This window comes from Desmodus rotundus, chromosome 4 (assembly GCF_022682495.2).
Source record: "Desmodus rotundus isolate HL8 chromosome 4, HLdesRot8A.1, whole genome shotgun sequence".
Lineage (NCBI taxonomy): Eukaryota > Metazoa > Chordata > Mammalia > Chiroptera > Phyllostomidae > Desmodus > Desmodus rotundus.
The window spans coordinates 107125361-107130582 of NC_071390.1; positions in this window are offsets into that span (position 1 = coordinate 107125361).

Below are 5222 nucleotides of genomic sequence, written 5' to 3' on the forward strand. Positions count from 1 at the left end.
TCATTATTAACACAATGTTCTACACTTACACCCTAGTAAATATTTTTGCAAGATAATGTTTAATGATAAAGGTATTTTGCTCACTAGCCTTTTCCCTGTAAACAACTGGAAGTTGACCTCTAACTTTCCCAAAGCTGAACAAACAGTGGTGGTGGATGTTTGCATCTGTCACTTCGAAAATGCCTTCCTTTTTAAATCTGGGATGAAAAAGAGTTTCCTTACCACCCCCACCTCCCCCAAAGAAAAGTGTACCAAAATGAAAACTAATGAGAATTTATTATTATTATTCTTTTCCTTCCCTTTTTTTCCCCCTTCTTTTTTTGAAAGTCTCCAGCAGAAAGCCGAGCCTTTTCTGCAAAGCACTGTGGCTGGCACTGATGAATTAAAATGCCGTTCGTAGTAACTTCTCTCCCACATGTACAACCGAAGATGAGATTCATGACCGTGTAGAAATATGCCACCAGAGAAAAATTGAATTTTCAAACTTGTCTTTCCAATCTCATGTCTTTTCCTTCCCCAGAAACTCCTATGGCAGTGATGCTATGATGTATGAACATGTCTGTGTCGCGCTGAACGACACGGAAAACAGCCCCTGTCACACTCAGGCAGAATTATCCAGTCGCAACAGCGTTCACCTGGGGAGTCAGGACACCTCAGACGTCATCATGATTTGGCCCCAATTGTCTAAAAGTCACTTCCTTTCTCCAGGCCTCAGTTTCCTTTCTGGAAAATGAGGAGACTGCAATGACACTACTTTGACATTCGCCAATTTTATGAAACACAGCAGGCAACAATTGCCGGCAGATGTTTCACAACAGACCTGCTTCTGTACAGTGAGAACCTACAGGCTTGTTCTAAGATTTGAGGTTCTGTCCTCATCTGACATTGACCTTATGGGGGGAGAAAAGGAAGCAAAAAGGACAAGATGGGATGTAAAGTAGAGTAGGTACTTTCTGATGGGGCTGGCTGCCCTCTGCGGTGCATTCAGTGCTGAATACAGACACTGTGAGAGGCATGTGGCTCTCCCTAAGCCAGAACATCTGTTTACTAAACACAGCGAGGCACCAACGTGACCCACGGAGGATTTTTTAGCTTTGACTGAGCCCAGAGACATCAGCTGTGGGGATCATTTGTGGCTAGTTTCATTCTATTTATGGGGATTGGATTGTAAAGGTGGGACATAAAGTCAAGTCCACATGCTATGGAGAAATACATGTTTCCAAAGTGGCTAGATGGCTATTTATAAACCACAGCTAATAATTTACCTTTTGATGCCCTGGGGCTTGCCTGGGTCTAAAAATAGTTGTTCCTGAGCTTTCAGACCCCAGCAGGGAGCACTGGATGTGGCATCAGGGGAGTGGCATTGAGTGAAATTGGGACCATCAGGAAATACAAATCAAATCCCATCACCCAAGATCTGATCTTTAAAAGATGGATGTGACTAATGATTTCTCATTCATTAAATTTGTAAAGATATTTCCAGGATAGAAATAAAATGAGAGCCAACTGGACATATCCTTTGAGCTTAAGACTGAGTCTGAAATCTTATTACATCACCTCTTTAGTGGCGGGTTAGCAACATCAGAGAAACAATTAAAGCAAATGGCCCACTTAGGGCTGACAGCTGACCCTCCCTCCAGCGTGCAGCTCTTAGGGAGGGGTCAGGGCCCAGCAGGGAAGGGGGACCCATTCAGCCCCAGGCAGTTCTTCAAATTCTCGCTCCTCTGAGCTGGGCACACAGATGGAATTAACCCTGGAGGCAACACGGAGGCTGCCATTTGTTTCTTCCCAATGCAGATTGCAGATCGAAGCATCTGTGGCCCTTGTCCAAGGACTGAAAACAGCTCTGTCCAAGTACTGTTTCTGATAGCTGGTATTTATGTAACAAAGGAACTAGAATTTCTTCGTGTATTTGGACTTGAATGTTTAATGAAAATTTGATTAGAGAACTTCCTATGATTACTTAAATACTGGGAAAGGTAGCTCAAATAGGGGAATTCAAGCCATTTTTTTAACTTTTGCTATTCTTTGGCTTCCTTCTGACCAAGTGCTACTTATGTTATTGTGTCTGTATCCATCTATCTATCCATTATTGATTTAGCTATCTATCCATCTGTGTCTCTTTCTACCATGTACAAGTATCTATCATCTATCTGTCTTGGATGTAGGAATTAAATGAGGAGTTTTCTAGTGAATTGCTCCACTCATATTTCTACTAATATATTTAAAGTTATCAGTTAAATGCAGTGGAGTATTTAGCTAAACATACAGTCAATGGCTAATGCTTTCAGTGACATACTGAAAGGGGCTTGGGGGTGGGGAGAGAGGAGGGAGGCACAGATGGGTGAACTGACACAGCTAGACTGTCTTTATTCCTGAATGAGAGAAAATGCTTTCTATGCATCTATTATTTTCCTGCTTCAAACTTAGTTGGGACCGCAGATAAAAATAGAAATCACATTTGAACATAGGAAATGCTTTCTGATAAAGAAAACACATTCTTCTCTCTCTCTCTCAAACACACACACACACACACACACACAGGGACCTTCTTCCCACAGCTCAGAAGTGAGTCAGAGGCTCTGGAACCTGGTGCTGGAGGAACCAGTGCCCTGAAAGTGGAGGGGCTGCTCTCAAGGGATGGGGGCACATGGTGGGGCATGTTTTGTTTGGTCGGTTGAAATCTAATTCATGGAGTTGGATTTCTTTCAAAATCTTAAATCAGTCATAACAGCCAGGCTATGGAGGAGAAATTAATGGATTCCAATGTTGTTCCAAACATTTCAGTTTATTTTCATTCAAACGGAGAAAAATGGGGAAACAAATTAGACTTGTACTGTCAAATTGTAATGGAGCAAAGAATATGATGCTATATTGTTTACTTTTGAAAGAAAACCCTAAAGGAGTCAAACATTGAATCTAAACTAGGTGCCAAGTACTTTATTAGGTCCATCCTAGGGCTACAAATATCATATTTTACTGTGTAAACATCATGTGGCTGACTAAGGAAAATGTGGACTGTGAGTTGTATAATATTTAAAGTACTGTTGAGTGGTGTAGCTTGCAAAGATCTCACAGTCATCAGCTATCACCGTAGAGGAAGACGTCTCACGGTATTCATTCCTTGTACAACTTTTCCACAGTAGTGTATTTCCATGACATTATTCCTTGATTTTTACTAGTCAATAATAAATTTGATGCAAAATGTTAAGAGAATTTTAGGAGTTACTTTAGAATATATTTTGCCATTAAATTCACTCAGTCTTTTCCATAGAAGGAAATATTTTCCATTGTAAGAAACTATGTATCTGATAGTAGGACTTTTTCTTCACCTCACTTAAAAATCACACAGCATATCTTACTTCAGATTAGTTTTCATTTTAAAGAAATTTAGAAATCTTAGAAATACATTAACCTTTTAGAAATATAGACATATTTCTAAATGTGTCCTCTTTAATGCAATCTCCTCTGTTTACCCCCTTGACATGAATAGAGCCCCCTTCTAATAAACAAAAACAGCAACGACAACAGAAATACAGAGCACTTTAGGCTGCGTTTAGATACCAGACATTTGAGTCTCCTGGTTTTCTCAAGACAATATTGATGTAGTCTCAGACATACTTTCAATTAGAAAGAGTCAGAAACTGGCCCAGAAAACTGTATGCTGTAAGGCAGGATGTGGGAGAGAAATCCCTGTACTGTGTATTTATGTTATATCAGGACAACATATATCAGAACATGGCTGGAGGCAAAGGAAAAATTGTAGCAAAGGGGGAGAACAGGTGCTTGGAGACCTGGAGAGATGCTGTCAACCACCAGGGCCTTAGGAAGGACGGGAGGAGCCGTTTCCCATGGGGTCATGTGTTGCCAGGCCAGTACCTATTCTGGGTCACCGCCTGCTGTCCAGCGGTCTGAACAGGAACCTCCCCCACCAGACACAATGACAAGCGCCATGAGTGGGTGTGCCTTAGTGAACTTTTACACTCTCCTTATGTCCTTTGTTCAGTAGGTCTCATCACCAGGTGGTCAGCATAATAAAAACCATTTTGAGGACTCAAGAAAACCATGCTATTTCAAAGGCAATCTCTTGAGAGGATTTTCTCCCAGCCATTTCAAAGGAAGAAAGCTGCTGATACATTCCGGGGATGACTGGCAAGTCAACAATAATGCTCTGATTTTTTTTTTTCCAAAGGGAAAAAGAAAAATCTAATCAGAAAGAATTTTGAAGACCTAGAACAAAAGGTCGTGCAGTATTATCAGCTCCTGTGCAAGACCTGACCTTTGCTGAGCAAAGTCCTGAGAAATATGGATCAGGTGTCAGAGCTGGAGCCTGGGGGGGAGTTGGAGGAATCTCTTGCCTGGTCTTGGGAGAGAGGAAAGAAAACCGGCTGAGACCAGAGAAGGCTGTCCAGGCCAAATGGTGGTGGGGATAAACATGGAAGACGATCTGATTTTTTCCTGACCAGCCAGCACTGTTGGAATATTTTGGATCAACACATTTCTTATTTCAGACTAAGGAATGGGACCTCAAAAATAAGATCGTCCTAACACTTCCAAGCCAGTGGTTCTAACTGAAGTGACTTTGGCCCTTCCTCCTGCCATCCTCTGGGCTGCCCCCACCAGGGTGCATCAGGACTGTACGGGGACGTCTTGGAAAATGAAGGTTGTTACTGGCCTCTAGGGAGTGGGGGCCAGGGAAGTAGCTGCCCATGCTGCGGGCACAGGGTGCTCCCACCACAGAGAGTTTTCTGGGCTGACATGCCAATAAGCTCGAGACTGAGACAACATACTCTAAACTATTTGGGAAAAATGGATCTGGTATCTTAAATTTATTTATAAATTTGTTCATGTGTATAAGAAATGTATATAATAATTTTATATGCATGATATAGAGCTATGTCTTATCTAAAATTATATATTTATATAATATGTACTTCTTATATATATTATATATTATATTATATAAATAGAAATATATTGATATATACACAAATTTACATTAAATATTTCTTTATATATAACATGTAATTATATATATATGTATAAGGTGTAAGTTTATACATAGATACACATATATATGTATGTAAAAAGGAAAGACCATACGGATTATAAAGGCAAAAGTATTGATGTGCAGGAAAAGTCAGTGGCAATGCAGTTAGTGTGTCTACTTCCACAGGACCTCAGACACTCCTGTAGTCCTCAGTTTCCTCCTCTGTAATGGT